This window comes from Hyperolius riggenbachi, chromosome 4 (genome assembly GCF_040937935.1).
Source record: "Hyperolius riggenbachi isolate aHypRig1 chromosome 4, aHypRig1.pri, whole genome shotgun sequence".
Classification (NCBI taxonomy): Eukaryota; Metazoa; Chordata; class Amphibia; order Anura; family Hyperoliidae; genus Hyperolius; species Hyperolius riggenbachi.
Genome location: NC_090649.1, coordinates 319,652,090 through 319,672,708, shown reverse-complemented (window position 1 = coordinate 319,672,708; position 20,619 = coordinate 319,652,090). Strand labels below are relative to the sequence as shown.

The 20,619-nt window shown below is 45.3% G+C and overlaps 1 long non-coding RNA gene across 1 annotated transcript in view; it reads right to left on the bottom strand.

The window, feature by feature from the left end:
- The window catches only part of LOC137570799 (uncharacterized), a 138,899-nt gene extending 121,134 nt beyond the window's left edge, over window positions 1-17,765 (bottom strand). Inside the window, exon 1 of the long non-coding RNA XR_011031187.1 lies at window positions 17,649-17,765. This is a non-coding gene — a long non-coding RNA (uncharacterized lncRNA). The remainder of the gene's footprint in view (window positions 1-17,648) is intronic.
- Between the last annotated feature and the right edge of the window lie 2,854 nt (window positions 17,766-20,619).

Sequence of the window (20,619 nt, the reverse complement as noted above, 5' to 3'; positions counted from 1 at the left end):
CACAATCCTATAACCCTAAACAACTTTTTAACACCTTCAGCTCTCTTCTCCACCCCCACCTCCTCCTACAACCACATGCTTGTCTGCAGAAGACTTTGCAGCATAGTTCGTAAACAAAATTTAAACACTACAGAACAACTTTCAAAAGCATGTTCTTCACCAGTCCAATCACTTCTTTCTTCACCAGTCCAATCACTTTTTCTTTTTCCCTCTCTGCCTGGCACTTCCTCAACTATCAACTATCCCTCTCTACATAACCACACACTCACTCAAACCTCCTCTCTACAAACAACCTACTCTGCCATAACTGAACAGCGTCTTTCTTCACTAATCTCTAAAGCTCATCTTACTACATGTGCCCTGGACCCTATTCCAAACACACAAAGGGAAATACTCACTCCCAAACAGTTCTCTGCTGCTTATATAAAGCCTGCAGGCTGCTTATAAGCCAATCAGAAGTGCACACACACGTTACACCTAGTCTGCAGTAATCAATTAAGCAGAGGCTGAGCAAATCAGCCAGTCGTTGGAGAGGGCTTTAGTTGCATATAGACAATGGCTATATAGCCAGCAGGGGGCACCAGCGTGCAGGATATTCCCCCTCATTTGCCCCCCTCCTAACTAAACTGCATGGGAATCTACAATAAAATTAAAAATAATAGTGCACAAGCCAGCCTGGGGCCCCAGGAACTCTCACTGCCCGGGGCCCCAGAACCAGCATGTAACACCATATGTGAGCGCAGTCAAGCCCTGGAGCTGCCACCACCAGGAGCCTGTCCCCAACTGCTCTGAAACTTACCAAACACACAAAGGGAAATACTCACTCCCAAACAGTTCTCTGCTGCTTATATAAAGCCTGCAGGCTGCTTATAAGCCAATCAGAAGTGCACACACACGTTACACCTAGTCTGCAGTAATCAATTAAGCAGAGGCTGAGCAAATCAGCCAGTTGTTGGAGAGGGCTTTAGTTGCATATAGACAATGGCTATATGGTCAGCAGGGGGCACCAGCGTGCAGGATATTCCCTCTCATCTGGACCCTATTCTCTCTCATTTTATCCCCCAGCTCTCCTCCCCCCTCATCCCTGTTTTAACATCACTTTTTTTTAACCTTCCCATCTCTACTGGCATTTTCCCTTCTTCATTTAAACAAGCTATCATAACACCCCTAATCAAAAAACCCTCCTTAGACCCTACTGCTCTTTCTAACTCCCGCCCAGTCTCTCTCCTTTCCTTTGCCTCCAAACTGCTGGAACGCCACATTTACTCAGAGTTGTCTAACTTTCTCTCTGCTAATTCCCTCTTGGACCCCTTTTAGTCTGGCTTCCACCCTCAACACTGTACAGAAACAGAAACAACACTAAGGTTGCCAATGACCTCCTAGTTGCTAAAGCCAAAGGCAGATTTTTGGTACTAATACTCCTAGATCTGTCCTCCGCATTCGACACTGTTGATCATACCCTACTTCTCCAGACCCTCTCAACACTGGGAATCAAGGGCCTAGCACATTCTTGGATCAGCTCTTACTTGTCTGGACGTTCTCTCGTGGTCTCCTATGCCAATACCGACTCCTCTGTGCACCCACTGTCTGTGGGAGTACCACAAGGCTCCGTCCTTGACCCCTCCTTTTTTCCATTTACACCCACGGCCTGGGACAAATAATAATCTATTTTGGTTTTATTATTTTATTTTATTGTTCTGCCCCATCCCTGAATGTCTATCCGTTGTATCTACATTTATGTCATCCCGCTTCCTTAAACTCAATATGAGTAAAACGGAGATTGTGATATTTCCACCTTCGCTTTCTGTTCCACTTCCCATAGTCACAATCGACGTAGATAACACACCAATAACCTCAACTCCTAAATCTCACTGTCTGGGGTAACTGTGGACTCTGAGCTCTCCTTTATACTACATATCAACACATTAACTACCTCCTGCTACTTCCATCTCAAAAATATTTCAAGAATCCGTCCCTTCCTCTCACAAGAAGCAACTACAATTCTTGTGCATGCCCTAATCATCTCTTGTCTTGACTACTGCAACACCCTACTCTGTGGTCTACCAAAAAGCAGACTGGCACCTCTCCAATCCCTACTAAACTCCGCTGCCCGTCTCATCCACCTCTCTTCTAGATCCTCTGAGGCAGCCCTTCTCTGCCAATCCCTCCATTGGTTACCAGTTGCCCAAAGGATCCAGTTTAAACTTCTCACGCTTGCATACAAAGCTCTACACAAGCTATCACCTCCATACATTTCCTCTTTAATCTCCAGATACCTCCCTGCCCGGACCCTCGGTTCCTCACAGGAGACCCTTTTGTCCTCTAGCCTAGTCACCTCCTCTCACTCTCGCATCCAAGACTTCTCACGGGCTGTCCCTTTCCTTTGGAACTCTCTCCCTCGGTTCATCATGCCCCGAGTCTGGAAACCTTCAAACGCACTCTGAAAACACACCTGTTCAGACAACCCTATAATTTGCTATAAGCAGCATTGAAGGCACACTGCCTCACCCACTAACTCCTGTGTTTCCTCCACACTACCCTCTAGATTGTAAGCTCGCAAGGGCAGGGACCTCCTCCCAGTGTTTCTCATACTGCTATAATGTTAACATATGCACATGTACCAACTACACATCAACTATGTACAGTATGTATTTATATTTCTACTATTCAATGTCATGACTATACAGTGTTTTGTAGTTCTTATGTATATTTGTTCCCCATTATTTGTTTGTACTATGTACAGCGCCACGGAAGATGTTGGCGCTGAATAAATAAAAAAATAAAATAAAATAATAATAATATTCCTCTAATATAACTGGCATTATGATTTGATGCAGTCACTGTTCCTTGCATGCAACAGCTGGGATAGACTGCATAGTTAATGGCAAGTTACGACCATAACAAATATAGTATCTGGCCCAAGTTAGTACTTTATATCTGCAACAGGCATCATAGAGGAAAATAACTATGAAGGGATAGATACAGAAAGTAACATACTGAGGAGGAATGGAAACAACTTTGCCAGAGTGATTTATTTTACTGCACTGGCCTCCAAGTGAAACATATGGTAAAAGCAGAGCCGGCTCTCTACTGATCAGCCTTGTAACACAATTAATTATAGACAGTAGTGGCAGCTTCATTAAAGGATTCCAAAAAGAGATTCCTGTCTCCACAAGCCCCCCTTCCCTTTTATTGTGTACTGTAAGCTTCATGCTATTCCAAGCTGCAGAGCTTATCTGTTCCTTTATCCATCTGGTGCTAATATCTGTTACTGAGACATTGCAAAATCTGTGAAACTGCATTCATATAAGCTGTCAGACTGTTCAGCTCTGTGCCTATCCACACAAAGCAGAAACATTCTTTACCTTTTCTATGCTTAAAACAATTTTGGTATCTTAAAGCAGTATGAAACTCTGACATATTATTCAATAAAAATGTGTTTTCCTACTTTTTATATCGCATACAGTTATCATATTTGCTTTTGTGCACAAGTATTATTATTCATTTAGAAATTACAAATTCCCAAAGTACAGTTTTATTTGCTCTGAAAGTTTCCATTGCTTTTTATTCACAACTGGTGTATTTATATTGTAATGTACCCAGCAAGGATTTCTGAGCAGTGTATCAGTTCTGGACACATTAGAAAAAGTTTCTGCACAGTCAGGGAATGTTTACATTCCTCTCTACTACAGTTAAAGGACAACTGAAGGGAGAGGGATAAAGAGGCTGCCATATTTATTTCCTTTTAAAGGACTTACGAGGCGAAATTCATAAAAAAAGTGAATTACCTCATTGCAAAAGCAGACCTCAGGGCAGACAAACAGCACCTTCAATGTCATTATCAGGTGCTTTATGAGCCTAATCCAGTATTCATTACAGGTCCCGACTTACTACACAATGCCAGCCAGTCGCGCCCCCTCAGCAGAGAATACAAGCGCTGAGTGAGTGAGGACTTGCTCGCTCAGCGCTTGTATTCTCTGCTGAGGGGGCGCGGCTGGCTGGCACTGTGTAGTAAGTCATGTGGGTGGTCATGTGGAGCCGCCCACATGACGTATCGGACGGAGAGATAGATCGCACGGAGAGAGGGCGGACACGAGCGGGGCTGTAATCCTGCGCAGATAATTTTTAAAGCGGCAATTCTCATAAGGCAACCCTGGGGAGGGTCGGGACCTGTAATGAAGACTGGATTAGGCTCATAAAGCACCTGGTAATGACAGGGAAGGTGCTGTTCGTCTGCCCTGAGGTCTGCTTTTGCAATGAGGTAATTAACTTTTTTTTTATGAATTTCACCTCGTAAGTCCTTTAAAGGGATACTGTAGGTGGGTCGGGGGAAAATGAGCTGAACTTACCCGGGGCTTCTAATGGTCCCCCGCAGACATCCTGTGTTGGCGCAGCCACTCCCCAATGCTCCAGCCCCTCCTCCGGTTCACTTCTGGAATTTCTGACTTTAAAGTCAGAAAACCACTGCGCCTGCGTTGCCGTGCCCTCGCTCCCGCTGATGTCACCAGGAGTGTACTGCGCAGACACAGACCATACTGGGCCTGCGCTGTGCGCTCTTGATGACATCAGCGGGAATGCAGGCGCAGTGGTTTTCTGACTTTAAAGTCAGAAATTCCAGAAGTGAACCCGGAGGCGGGGCTGGAGCATCGGTGAGCGGCTGCGCGGGCACAGGATGTCTGCGGGGGACCATTAGAAGCCCCGGGTAAGTTCAGCTCATTTTCCCCCGACCCCCCTACAGTATCCCTTTAAGCAATATCATTTGCCTGGCTGTCCTGCTGATCCTCTGCCTCTAATACTTTAAGCCATATGCCCTGAACAAGCATGCAGCAGATCAGGTGTTTCTGACATTATTGTAAAATCTGTCAGGATTAGCTGCATGCTTGCTTCTGGTGTGATTCAGATACTACTGCAGTCAAATATTCAGCAGGGCTGCCAGGCAACCGGAATTATTTAAAAGGAAATAAACATGGCAGCTTCCATATTCTTATCACTACAGTTGTCCTTTAAGTAAACACAAGATAATGTTATCACCAGTTTGGATGCGGATTCCCCTGCAGGGAGCTTTCTATTGAAAAAGTAAATCCTGTGTTTTAACCCTTTGAACACTGTTCTGCTAAAAAAAAAAATAAAAAAAAAATGTGATAGTATTTTATATGCTGTAAATAAACTTTTAGAACAAAGAAGAAATGCTGGGTTTTATACCACTTTAAAATAGAATGCATTTGCAGGAACTCGGCATCATAAAATAATGAAATTACTCCCATAATGCATCACTTCAGGTCAGTGACTGGCTATGTAAACATTTTCTTATTTTTTGTTAAAAGTCAGGCATACACCCATAGCCATGAGTACACAGCATGTCTATAGGCTGGTGCACACCAGAGTGGTTAATTTTTTCTACAAACGCAGACTCGGGGGCTGCAGCATTTTTTAGATTTCCGAGGCGCTTCTGCCTCAATGTTAAGTATAGGAAAGTGGAAAACCACTCTGAAAAACACTAGATCAGAGCGGTTTGCCAGGCATTTTTGTTACAGGAGCTGTTCAGTAACAGCTTTACTGTAACAATATATAAAAACTGCTACACAAAACCGCTCCAAAAAACGCTAGGCATGTTTAGAAAATCTCTCTAAACATGCCTAGAATCGCTCTGAAAATCTGTTTCAAAAACCTCTAGCGTTTTGCGGATCTGCTAGCGGTTTTTGGTGTGCACCAGCCCTCCATCCTATAACCTTCACATAGCTCTATAAGTTAAATTGCAGTTTTAGGCTATACTGGCCTCCATCAGTGCCAGGTGTGGGTTGACATGCAGTTATGGACAGGACTTCTGAGGTGACGGTAATACAGTGCCACTGGGATTCACCAACATATACTAAATACAATTTTACCTTATTAACACAGAATTTTGTTTTGCAAATATTCAGCTTTCTATAAACTAGAGATTACTCCCAAAATGCATCAAAGGTCAGAAAGTGAAAAATGCAAATCATTCCTTTATGTCCCTTAAAAGTCAGGCATACATCCAGAGCATTAATGTTAAGGAGCTATGTTATCCAATATGAAGACTGGTTTCATGCTATGTTGGCCTTCATCAATGCAAGGTGTGGCTTGATATGGGAAGTAGGAGCGTAGAGGGGTTGTCTGTAGAAACCTGGAGTAGGATGAATAACTGCTGTCTACCATCACAGACTAACCATTGGTTGCCACTGACAATTACAATCATATTTTTATGATGATATCACAAAATTAGATTTTTTTTGGTATATTATCAAAGCTATATTTAAAAGCATAAATAAAAATTAATCTCAGTAATGGGATTCAATCCAAAAACATAAAACAACTGCCTGAGAATATTAAAAAGGTTTACAATATCAGGTTACTCTATAGAAAGCAAAACAATTTACAGTACCAGTTATCCAGAACTCAACTAACCAGCAGTCTCAACCAATCACCACAAATTGCCAGCAGTCCTCACAGTTGTGAAGGACAACTTCTTAGACTGTTCTTGGGCTCAAATGTGCTTCAGGGCTGGAACCCACTAGAGCTCTTTTTTAAGCGTTTAGGGAGCTCTTTAAATCGCTAGTGATTTCCCTAAATGCTCAGCTAATATAAATAAATGTAACAAATTCCACAGTAGCGACTGCAATTAGCAAAATCGTAATCGCAGGACATGCAGCATTTTGGGAGCATTTGCGCTACAATGTTAAGTATTGCAAATCGCTCATGAATCGATACACATAGCGATTTGTGTGCGATTTTAAATTACTGCAAATTGTAAAAAAAGTTATAATAAATTGAAAGGACCAATCAGAATTAGAATCGCTATTCGCAAAGTGCTATCACAATCGCTGGCAAAAAGCTTACACTTTTTAAAATTGCTCCCAAAATCAGCGGAAAGCGCTCAAGAAATCACTTGCAAAACACTAATTAAAAACTCTAGCGATTTGCAATGTGTAATGGGTTCCAGGCCTAAAGACTGGCTTGCACGGCTCACCCAAGGTTAATACACTATCAATGACTGTATTTTAACATGTAATATAAAGTACATGGTATATATATAGAGTGGGGTATAGTACTGTATTAGCTAGACTTCTTTTTCAACGAGTCTCAAGCAACCAGAAAGCACACTTATCCACCAGCATCCGTTGATCCCCATCATGGGAAGGGTATGTGAGACTCTACTATATTTAGATATTCAATATCACCAGAAGATAAGGGGATACTAATAGTGGTCTCTGCAAAGCTTGTTCCTAAATACCAATTATAAAATAATGTACTTGTCCTCAGGGTGGGAAATGAGTAAGAGAATCTAATTACAACTCCTGGGGCCATATATGCAATTCATTTTTTCTCCTTACTTTTCTCCTAGGAGTTAATTTTTCAGCCTGATTTTAAAATAACTTTTCAGCATGTTGCAATCCAAAAAGTACCAGAAAGTAAGTGAAGAAAGTACAATCAAAATGATTTTGAATATTTTCTTGCTTGCTGGTGGTTTAAAAGGCATTTTATTGACTATTGAAAATATCACCTAGGAGAAAACTCAGGAGAAAAAGTGAATTGTATATGGCCACTGGACCCAAATGCAATTCACTTTTTCTCCCGAGTTTTCTCCTAGGTGATATTTTCACAGCTTGTCAATAAAATGCCTTTTAAACCACCAGCAAGCAAGAAAAAACTCAAAATCATTTTGGTAGTACTTTTCCAACTACTTTTTGGTACTTTTTAAATTGCAATGTGCTGAAAAGTTATTTTAAAGTGAAGATGAAAAATTATCTACTACGGAAAAATTTTGGAAAAAAAAAAAGAATTGCATATGGGCCCAAGTGTGCAGTTTATCTAGCACAGTGCAAGTGTCCCCTGATATGTGCACAGCCACTGTTCTTTATTGAGAGTCTTGCTTTTTTTTTAATAGGCAGTGATATCAATGAGGATATCCATGCACTGTGTGGAAAAGTGGTGCAGGTTGTATCTCAGGAGGCAACTGCAGAATCGCGGTTGCCTCCTGAAAACGTAGCAGGAGCCCCATAAAAAATTGTTACATGTATCTTCCCATTGTGGCAAATCGCTGCCAAAATTCTCTATTGTGATTGTTTCCTTACTATAGCATTCTCTTTATTAGGCATGGTAAATTAACTGCTGCCTTTCATCTAGTCTGGGTACCTCATTACCTGCTGTTGAGTTCCTCCCCATTTACCCTAAATTCAATGTCATTGTTCCATACAGTGACATACTTAGGGTATTTGACACCCGATGCTGATTATTTTTTGGCAGAGGGAGATTTGGGGGAAGGGTTATGCCAAGTAGGTTGTGGCAAAATTTTAGGGGAAAAGGTGAGTGCGGCAAATGAAACAGTAAAAATGGGTGTGGCCATGACAGGATGTGCGCAGAGCTAAATTAAATGTAACAGTGTAACGCAAGGGCCACAGTTTCCACTTAGCGAAAGTGACCCTAAAGTTTATTTGAAAACTTTCCACCTGCCAAAGAAAAAACCCATGCTGATTTATGAGTGAATGAGTGCTGATAGGCGGAGGGCTGGATGCTCATAGGTGAGTGAATGCGTGCTGATAGGCAGACGGCTGGATTCTGATAGGTGAGTGAATGAGTGTTGATAGGCGGATTGCGGACGGCTGGATGCTGGTAGGTGAGTGAATGAGTGCTGATAGGCAGACGGCTGGATTCTGCTGTGTGACTGGCTGGATTCTGATAGGTGAGTGAATGGGTGAGTGAATGAGTGTTGATAGGCGGATGGCGGACGGCTGAATGCTGATGTGTGACTGGCTGCCTGTTAATAGGTGAGCCAGCTGCTGCCCATCTCCCCAGGTCTCTCAAATTTACTGTTGTCGCTGGGACTCCTGCAAAGATTTCAGCATGGTAGCGACTGACATCTTCTGGCCGGCACACTTCACTATCAGTCCATGGCTCTGTTTCCTATTTTCATCTCAGCTGGCTGCTTCTTTTCTGTGGCCCTTTCCATTTTATTACGTAATAACATTCTCCGGGTCACTGCAGAAAGGCAGCTAGAACAATATGGATAGCAGAGAGCTAGGGACTAATTGAGGAGCTTGCCGGCCAGGACAGGTCTGCAGGAGGCTACTCGTCTCCGACCTTGAGGCTCCTGCAGAGTTTTGGGCAAACAGTAAAATGGGCTGGGGAGGGACCTTTGGGGGGAGGTGGGGGAGGGGGTCTTGTCAGTTTGCCTGGGGGCACTGAGTTTGGTGGGGGAACTTGACAGCAGCAACACTGCGGGCACACACACACACACACAAAAATACCAGGACACTTGCGCACACACTACATGCATTCTTTAGAGCAGCTTACCTCTAGCATTGTAAACAGCAAATGGACAGGGGGCAGGGCCAGCCAATATTAGTGAATATTAATGAGAGATCCGGAGCAGCAGCAGCAAAAACCAAGGGCTTCCTCCTGTCAGCAGAGGGGAGACTGTGAGAAAGATTGTCTGCTATTTCCAGTACACAGCGCCCCCTATTGTTTGCTGCTGGTAACTGCGCCCTCAGATTTTTCACCAGGTACAGATTTTTCACCAGGTACAGATGCATCACTCTGCCTGGTTGACATCGCCTATCATGGCAAAACCCGGGACGGCATGCCCCCTGTGTGCTCCACTGGGTATGCCACTGGTTCCATATTATTATTGTTTAGGAGTTATATAGCTACAGCATATATAAATCGTGGTGCTCCACATATTTAGTTTATTTTGTTGTTCCATTAAAAAAATCAGGGAAGGTAATTATTTTAGCATTCTCACTTTTCAATTCTCCTCAGACCCAGTAGTTTAAGTATCGCATCACGATCTCTGCTATTTAAGATCCAATTCAAAGGGGGTGTACCTAGAAAAGGGACAGGACATGTGCTGGGAACTCTGTGCATGTTCCACAGCAAACACTTTTGACATACATTGTTCTCCAAATTGCTTCTTTAGCCAGGTTTTGGATGCAGTCCCTCTGATCCATCAAGAAGGGCCAGATTTACCATAAGGCACTGTAGGCATGTGCCTATAGGCACCTCATGATGGAAATGCAGCTCAATTGCCTCCCTAAGTGCCCCCTCCCTCCTTCCCTATGCAGAGTCTTTATGAAAGTGTAAATGAGAGGTTGCTCACACTGCTCTCTGCATTCCACGGATGAAATTTCCCTTCAGTCAGAAGCACCTCTAGATACTTAATACAGCGGGTACTTCTGGCTACCTAATGTTAACCACTTGCCGACCGCACGCTTATACCGTGCGTCGGCAAAGTGGCAGCTGCAGGACCAGCGACGCAGTATTGCGTCGCCAGCTGCAGGCTGATTAATCAGGAAGCAGCCGCTCGCGCGAGCGGCTGCTTCCTGTCAATTCACGGCGGGGGGCTCCGTGAATAGCCTGCGGGCCGCCGATGGCGGCCCGCAGGCTAAATGTAAACACAAGCGGAAATAATCCGCTTTGTTTACATTGTACGGCGCTGCTGCGCAGCAGCGCCGTAAGGCAGATCGGCGATCCCCGGCCAATCAGCGGCCGATGGCGGCCCGCAGGCTAAATGTAAACACAAGCGGAAATAATCCGCTTTGTTTACATTGTACGGCGCTGCTGCGCAGCAGCGCCGTAAGGCAGATCGGCGATCCCCGGCCAATCAGCGGCCGGGGATCGCCGCCATGTGACAGGGGACAGCCTGTCACTGGCTGCACAGGACGGATAGCGTCCTGTGCAGCCCGGTTCACCAGGGGAGGGGGGGCCAGGTAGGAGAGGGAGGGGGGGGATTTCGCCGCGGAGGGGGGCTTTGAGGTGCCCCCCCCCGCAACACCCGGCAGGCAGGAGCGATCAGACCCACCCAGCACATCATCCCCCTAGTGGGGAAAAAAGGGGGGCGATGTGGTCGCTCTGCCTGCACCCTGATCTGTGCTGGGGGCTGCAGAGCCCACCCAGCACAGATCAGCTAAAACAGCGCTGGTCCTTAAGGGGGGCGTAAATGGTGGGTCCTCAAGTGGTTAAGCGACACCTGTAGCTACCTATGACAGGCAAGGGAAGTAAGGGAGAAGAGACAGCTGGGACAGCCAGCACACTTCCGGCGCTGTTTGGTGGGGGTTTGTAGGTTCAAACCGCCACCAAACTAAGTTTGCTGCCATGGCTGGTAGGATAATACAATACCTGGAAGTGATTAACAAATCAATGCTTCTATCAGCTGATCCAATTAACCAGCATCATTGTTTAGCGTTTTGCCAACCTCATCTTTTTCCTCCCAGGAGAAGGTATTTATAATTTCAAATTGTGATGATGCAAGGACTAACTTCTTTTCAAGGGAGAGTCTGAAAAACTGTCCGATCCTCTAGGATTTGTGAAAAAGCACAGGAGTGAACAAGGAGCCCCTTATGGTGTAGTATTTCAGTAATAGTAAAGGTGGAAATAGTATATGAATATGGTACTCACAAACCCGGGTTGCAGAATGGTAGCCATGGTAAAAGGTTTTTGAGTGCTGTGGGTCCAACCACCCTCAGGGGAACGTGGGTTCCAATGTGTTTGGTTGCTCTCCAAGTAAGCCGGTTATAGTAAGGATCAGAAGGGTCTTCATTATAATTACACTGGACAATGCGCTTCTTGGGATTGAACCCACATTAATGTCTGATCGGCAGTGCAGTGCGGCTTACAGCGCCCATGCTGGTGAGCCCAGAATAACCTGCTATGCAGTCAGGAACCAGAGAGAGTCCTGAAGCCCTGGACTGCAAACTGCTGTATTCCTCCTTCAGCTGGTTGTTTGGACCTTCCAGATGGATACTGGATGTTGGGACTGATTGAACTACACCTCAATTGGGACTGCTGGTATATGTTGTACACCCCTTAGACTTCTGGCATTTGCAGACCTACAGCGGCTTTGGAACTTTTGTTTCTTGCCTTGTGAAGCTGGGAATTGTAACTCTTTGGCAGTAAAAATATGTGACACTCACTTATGCACTGTGTAGCAATGTTATGGACTTTTGTGTGGATTGTGTGCCCAATAAACGATCTGCCAGTCGGGTTCTGTTTAATCTGCTGCTGTACACGGTGTCTCTTGGTTCTATTGACTCAGAACCATTACACTACATACACTGGGGCCTCTCTTTGGTTACTTATACTCAGGGTATCTTACTCGTACATGCAAAAAGGGCACTGGGGAAATTTGGATGCTGGAAAAAGCCACTAGTAAAATATGGGTAAAATTACAAATATTCTATTGGGCAATGGTTAATCAGATAGTAAAATATTGGTACATTTTTACCAATATTTTACTAATGCTAAACCTAACCCTATTCTTACACGTGTCCTTCACTCTGTTAATGCCTAACCCTAACCGACCCCCCCCATGATCCTTAACCAAATGCACCCATGGATGCCTAGAACTGAACTGACCCCCCCACCCATGCCTAACCCTAACCTTTCCCGCACCAATGCTTAACAGTCACCCCTGGAGGCCCTCTCTGGCTACCCATACTATGGCAGGGGGACTCTATCTACCTATATGGGGGGCTCACTGGCTACCTATACTGGGTGTGCCTCTCTGGCTGCGTATATTAGGGATCACATCTTTCTACCAACTACTGAGGTGTACCTATAGCTACCTACATTGGGATACTGTGGAGCACCTATGGCTTTGCTACAGTGTGCCAGTCTTGGGAAGGGGGCTTGTGAAATTTTTACAAACATGCTCTAACAGCTATTTAGCCCTTCCTGAGACCAGTGACACCATACAGCATTGTGTTTTTATATGAAACCTGGTATACAGGAAATGGTGGACAGCAATAAAAACTAATCTGTGATGATATCTCTCTGCCACTTTGCAAAATATGTTTGTTGTTGCTGTCTATGCCACTCATTCAGAGATATCTCCACTCATTGTTTGGACAGGAAATGATGGAATTATTCAGATGGGGATTCAAGGTAGCAATAATCACAAAGTAGTTTTCCCACTATCCAATGTTATTTATTCTCTAAAATTGTGCATTCATTCTAGTCTCTTAACATTTTGCTGGTAGGCGACTCCCCAGAAGTTCAGCCTCACTTTAAAGCGGACCTGAACTCAGAACTTGCTCTCTGCTCTAAGAGATAAGCAACAGCATAACCACCTTTAAAGACAAACTTTTGTGTTACAGCTGATACAAATTCTGCAGTGTGTCTACTTCCTGCTTTAATGAAGCATACATATTAACATCCTGTGTTTACAAATTAGCAACTCTGCTAAGGCAGCCAACTAACACAGCCGAGGGATCAAGTTACAGCTGTGATTTGTCACAAATGAGGGGGCATTAGACAGGCTAAACTCTCTAAAGATATACAGGGTGCATTTCTCTATGTTCCCCTTCTGTCCTGTGCAAGAGTTCAGGTCCACTTTAACCCTCCTGGCGGTCTATTAAAAACCGCCAGGGGGCAGCGCAGCAGTTTTTTTTTAAATTTAATTTTTTTTAAATCATGTAGCGAGCCTTGGGCTCGCTACATGATAGCCGCTGTGCAGCGGCATCCCCCCACCCGCTCCGATCTGCGATCAGGAAATCCTGCTCCAAGAACGGGATTTCCTGGAGGGCTTTTCCCGTCGCCATGGCGATGGTTGTGATGACGTCATCGACATCGTGACATCATCGGGAGTCCCGATCCACCCCTCAGCGCTGCCTGGCGCTGATAGGCCAGGCTGCGCAAGGGGTCTGGGGGTGGGCGGCAGGTAGCGCGAATCGGCGCGTAGCGGCGGCGATCGGTGTGCACACACAGCTAGCAAAGTGCTAGCTGCATGTAGCAAAAAAAAAATTATGCAAATCAGCCCCGCAGGGCCTGAGAAATCCTCCTGCGCGGTTACTGCCAGGAGGGTTAAAGGACCACTCCAGCTAAAAAAGTAAGCTATGAAAATCTGAAAGGATCAACAGGTTTTGGACTAGTCCATCTCCTCTTGGGTGGTTCTCATGGTTTTCTTTGTATTCAAAAGCACTCCTAAACGTCAGTTGCTAAGTCTAACTGCCAAAAATGGTAGGATACCAGCCATCCTCCCTACTCGCTTGCACACCATTTTCTGTTTTGGCAGTTAGAATTAGTAACTGCCGTTCAGGAAATTCCCCTCAAATCAAAGAAAATCCTGAGAATCCCCCATGAGGAGATGGACTAGTCCAAACCTTTCTGTTCTGTCAGATTTTAACTGCTTACTTTTTTCACTATAGTGGTCCTTTAACCACTTGAGGACCCAGCCTTTACCCCCCCCCCCCCCCTTAAGAACCAGCGCTTATTACAGAGATCTGTGCTGGGTGGGCTCTACAGTTCCCAGCACAGATCAAACATTAGGCAGAGCGACCAGATCGCCCCCCCCCTTTTTCCACACTAGGGGGATGATGTGCTGGGGGGGTCTGATCGCTCCTGCCTGCGTGTGGCTGGCGGGGGGGGGGGGGGCACCTCAAAGCCCCCTCCACCGCAGGATTCCCCCTCTCCCTCTCCTCCCTCCCTTCCCCGGAGATTGGAGGCTGCACAGGAACGGATCTGTCCTGTGCAGCCTCTAACAGGCTCCTGCCTGTGATGTGACAGCGATCCCCGGCCGCTGATTGGCCGGGGATCGCTGATCTGGTACAACACTGCTACTGTTAGCAGCATTGTACAAATGTAAACAAAGCGGATTATTTCCGCTTGTGTTTACATTTAGCCCGCAGGCTATTCACGGAGCCCCCCCCCCCCCCCCCCCCCCCCGTGAATTGACAGGAAGCAGTTTCCTGATTAATTAGCCTGCAGCCAGTGACGCAGATCTGCGTCGCTGGTCCTGCAGCTGCCACTTTGCTGACGCGCGTTATGAGTGCGCGGTCGGCAAGTGGTTAAACTCTAACTGCCAAAATAGTGTGCAAGTGAGTAGGGAGGCTGGCTGGTATCTTACCATTTTGGCAGTTAAGCTGCCATTCAGGAAGTGCTTCTGAAAACAAAGAAAACTCTAGAGAATCCTCCATGAAGAGATGGACCAATCCAAAACCTGCCGGTTCTGTCAGCATTTAACTGCCTCCCTCTTTGCAATAGCGTTCCTTTAACCACTTGCCGACCGCGCACTCATACCGCGCGTCGGCAAAGTGGCAGCTGCAGGACCAGCGACGCAGTTCTGCGTCGCCGGCTGCAGGCTAATTAATCAGGAAGCAGCCGCTCGCGTGAGCGGCTGCTTCCTGTCAATTCACGGTGGGGGGCTCCGTGAATAGCCTGCGGGCCGCCGATCGCGGCTCGCAGGCTAAATGTAAACACAAGCGGAAATAATCCGCTTTGTTTACATTGTACGGCGCTGCTGCGCAGCAGCACCGTAAGGCAGATCGGCGATCCCCGGCCAATCAGCGGCCGGGGATCGCCGCCATGTGACAGGGGACAGCCTGTCACTGGCTGCACAGGACGGATAGCGTCCTGTGCAGCCCAGATTGCTAGAGGGGAAAGGTATGAGAGGGAGGGGGGGAATTTAGCCGCGGAGGGGGGCTTTGAGGGGCCCCCCCGCAACACCCAGGCAAGGCAGGAGCGATCAGACCCCCCCAGCACATCATCCCCCTAGTGGGGAAAAAAGGGGGGCGATCTGGTCGCTCTGCCTGCACCCTGATCTGTGCTGGGGGCTGCACAGCCCACCCAGCACAGATCAGCTAAAACAGCGCTGGTCCTTAAGGGGGGGTAAAGGGTGGGTCCTCAAGTGGTTAAACGTCCTACTTTTATGTTCTGTTCTGTATGATAACTAACAAAAATGCATTTGTCCTGTCTGCCTCATTCCACTAAGGAAAATGTAAGTGTAAAGCCATACAGCAAAGCTAATCAAAGACATTCACCAAGTTAATTCTGGATGTACCTTATGAAAAAAAAATCACTTTTCACATTTTCGTACAAGTAAAGTAAAGGGATTTAACACAAAGAACAATACCACAGCCCAGTCAAGTAGCAGATTACCTTAATTCGTTTTGGAGGATTACATTTTTTTATTTCCTTGCTAATTTTTTTTTTCTTTTTTTTCTTTTTACTTTTATTTTTAAGTTTAGGAAGAGAATGTCTATTCAGTTCAGAATATTGTCATCTGAGCCCATGGTTACTCCATTGCCTGATGATCTTGCTTTATTGCCAAATCTGCAGCTAACCAGCGCCCTCGTGTGGCGGTTTCTTAGAAATTCTATTTTGTAATTATGTACAATAATGTAATTTATATTAACCTCGTGTAGATTATTAATACAGTACAACACAAGGGCAATCAATTTATGTGCTGTTAAGCAGTAGCAATAGCAACAGCATAATACTGTAGATTTGATTACAGTAATTTAGATTGGAGCTAATGATTTGGTGCAGGGCTAATAATGTTCATTTGATAATTGTTTCTTGCAGAAGATGTAAGGTGATTTCCTAAAGCCTGGTACAGACATCCACATTTTACTGACCAGTGTACTTCCTTGTAGTATGAGACCTGCACAATCTGTTCATAGTATTCAAAATCTGTTGGTCCTCACACTACATGGTGGTGATAATTGGCTTATCATTGACCAATCACAATTGGATGTGTATACCAGACTTTAGAAACTATTATTTTTTACACTGAGTAGTATATTTAGGTTCTTATCATTTTATACAGAAATGTCGGATTTAAAAAATACAGTGGAAAAAATTATGATTCTGTATTATTTCCGAGGTTCTTCCCTATCCCCAGTCTGAGAACATATTATTATTATTATTATTGTTGGTGTCTGGATTGCCGCTGAGAGGATTTCTGCTAGCTCTTTACCATGTCACAGAAAACAAAACGTAACGTCCGACCAGCATGAAAACGCATGTATCTATAAAGCACATAACAGCACTTAATTATATTGTAATTAACCAGTTAAGATTTTAGGATGAGAGTCTCATGTCCTAATTAAGTCCTGTACTAAAAGCCACCTCATGTTATTTCGTGTTCCCACCAACACTGCTCGTGCACGTGTCTATGCTTTTGATTTGATGTACATTGTGCATGGGATGTTTATATCACCTTGATTGACTTAACGGGTACATTGTGCACATCAACAAATGTTATTCTGACAAAGCACTGCATGTTCTGTGGAATGCATTGCATCATAACATAACCGATGAGGAGTGAAATGTCCAAAGACTTTGACTCACACCAGTGTACTACACAGTTTCTGTTATAATGTGTCAAAGTGTGCAGTGTGAAAGTACCTTACAAAAAAACCCCAAGTTAATTTCTTTGATCAACACACACACTGAATGTCACAAACTTTGTGACTAATTGTCATAAGATGGCTTTAGAGATGGTCGCCACAGGGCTCTGGCCATTTCTCTTCTTTTCCTTTTCCACCTAGTTACTGCTAAGTAAAGCAGTTCGGTCCTTCCTTGCTCCCCCTGCAGTGGACCAATGTGCAACCCCCGGGCTCTCCGAGCTTCAGCCCCCCGGGGACTGGACACTCACCACATAGACAACTCAAGCTGATCGCCCATGTGACTCCGGCCTGAGCCTTTAGATCCAACCTCCACTATCCCTAATCCCTCCACTGCGGGCTGCCCAGCCACTTTGCCATCTCAGCCAAAGGGACCCTGAACTCCAACCTGCTTGCCGCCATTTCCAGAGCCAGCATCCTACTGCCACTGTTGTATCAGGAAGCCAGGACGATCTGGCGACTCACCACGTTATAAGTTTAGCTAATTGCTTGACTCTGTCCGAGTACCTGAATTGGTCTGACACGGCTTCCTTTTTCATCCACTGCAGGCTGCCCTGCTGCCTTGCTCGATGGGGACCCTTGACTTCGATCTGCCTGTCTGCCCAGAGCCAACACCCCTCTCGCCGCTGCTGTACCGGGAAGTCAGAACACTGCTGCTTCCCTATGCCAGCTGGGATGCAGCTTCTCAGACCTGCTGGCCACCAGCTGACCTCCGGCTCTTTATGAGCATGGAAAGAGCTTAAAGCAAAACTATCAAACCAAGTGTTCTAAAACGACAATGTACAAATAGTGTCTAAGTAGCTGTGTAAACATTACCTACTTTTAATGTTAAAGAGGAACTGTCGCGAAAATCTTAACATTTAAAACACATAGAAATGAAAAGTGCATTTCTTCCAGAGAAAAATGAGCCATACATTACTTTTATCCTATGTTGTCACTTACAGTAGGTAGTAGAAATGTGACATTACCAACAGGTTTTGGCCTAGTCCATCTCTCCATAGGGGATTCTCAGCATGGCCTTTATTCTTTATAAAGACATTCCCTGAAAAAGATTTATACAAAGATGCTGGCCATCCTCCCTGCACACTTTTTTGGCAGTTGGTCGGAGCAACTGCCATTCACTAAGTGCTTCTAAAAATAAAGAAAACACTGAGAACACCCCATGAAAAGATGGGCTAGTGCAAAATCTGTCAGTAATGTCAGATTTCTACTACTTACTGTAACTGACAGCAACATAGGAGAAAAGTAATGTATGGCTCATATTACTCTGGAAGAAACGTACTTCTTATTTGTGTATGTTTAAATGTACAGTATTTTACATTTTAAGATTTTTGCAACAGAGGTCCTTAAAATATCAGAGGCAAAAGCTTTAATTGTGAGAAGATTTTGGCATGTTTCATTTGCAGAGGTGAATGTTTGTTTCAATATTACTGGTTTTTGCATGTCAGACTGCAGAGTTACAGTATATGAAAAGCTGTGGTGTCAGTTTTCACACACTTTTACAAATGTTTATGTGTGCACATAAGATGAGAGCTTTTGCTCGCACACAGGGTTAACCTCCTCAGCGGTATGGACGAATATATACGTCCATCACCGCCGGAGGTCGCCGCTCAGGCCCTGCTGGGCCGATGTTTGCGAAATAAAAAGCAGCACACGCAGCCGGCACTTTGCCAGCCGCGTGTGCTGCCTGATCGCTGCCGCTCTGCGGCGATCCGCCGCGAGCAGCGGTGAAAGAGGGTCCCCCCCAGCCGCCCGAGCTCTGCGCAGCCGGAACAAAAGTTCCGGCCAGCGCTAAGGGCTGGATCGGAGGCGGCTGACGTCCATGATGTCACTCCGCTCGTCGCTATGGCGACGATGTAAGCAAAACAAGGAAGGCTGCTCATTGCGGCCTTCCTTGTTTATTCTGGTCGCCGGAGGCGATCAGAATGCTGCTTCCGGAGCGCCCTCTAGTGGGCTTTCATGCAGCCAACTTTCAGTTGGCTGCATGAAACAGTTTTTTTTTTATTTAGAAAAACCCCTCCCGCAGCCGCCCTGGAGATCTTAATAGAACGCCAGGGAGGTTAATAGATGTAGTGTGAGGGAATCCCCCTCCCCTAGTGGATCACTCATGGTCAGTTTTGGCATCAGTAAAGTGCGGAAGGAATTTGATAACCATAAACAAAGAGATAAGCATTCAACTGTACACTAGTACTTAGCAGCACTTCCCAAACAATTCCTATTTCAATTGAAAAAACATGTAAATTGATAGTGTTCCTTTAAGTACAAGATGGCTGTGCAGATACAAAATAAGGTGCAATAGTTAGGTGGGCACAGATGGGCTTTCATTGTGGATGATTGTGCAGACACGTGGGCAGGATAGAAGTAAATGCTGAAATTAAGTTAAGATGCTGAGAGACAGTGTAACATTCTGGGAGGTTATACTGGTATAAATGATCTTCCTGCCACCACTGTCTGGAGCCAGCAACCCCGCCACTTCTGCTCAGAGCACTCAGGACACTGCTGTTCCCTTTACGCCAACTGAGGTGCAGCACTGGCTATCTAACATATGGCATCACCGCTAGCCCCAACCACCCCCCCTCCTGGGGATCACACAGCAGCACCACTATACCACACAACTCTACCAAGCACCGCCGCCATGCACTGCCCACTCATCGGATCTATCCCTGCAGACTTCCTTTCCTATAGACTAAGGAGGGGTATTCTATGCCTACTCTTTGTGTATTCTACTCTACCTAACCTGTAGGTTTGTATTTTACCATCACAAGGCTGTATTTACCACAAGGCACTGTAGGCACATGCCTACAGGTGCCTGATGACGGAAAGGTGGTTCACTCCCCTCCCCAAGTGCCTCCCTCCTTCCTCGCCTTTGCAGAATCCCAAGCAGAGTGTAAATTAGATGTTACTCACCCGGGTCTCTGCATTCCACTGACCACATCTCCCTTCAGTCGGGGGACATCTCAAGCTACTTAGTATTACGTACACAGAGCAATCCACAGTAGTAAGGGGCACCTGGAGCTACCTATGACCGGCAGAGATCTAAGGGATAAGTGACAGTGGGGCCAGTCAGCACATTTGTGGTATGGTTCAGCGAGTGTTTGTGGGTTCATTGGGGGGGGGGGGGGGGGGGGGATTCTATGGTGCCAGGACATCTGTGCCTACAGGCTCCTGTGATGTAAATCCAGTCCTGTACCATCACCAACCTTGCATGTGTCAAAACCAATTCTGGGTACAACTCCCTGTTGTACTTGGCTAAATAAATCAGATTCTGTTTAGTTTATCTGTAATGTAAGTAGCCAAAGTAGGTCAAGTTCGGAAAAAACAACATTTTCATATCATTAAAAGTACTTGAAGTTAAATGTACAAGAAAAGAAAAGGACTTGACATAACATAATAAATTATTTAGGGTACCCATTTTATCTCAATTATCCAGGTTTCATTGTCAGAAATGCTTCTTACATCTACAGTATATATGGCTGTA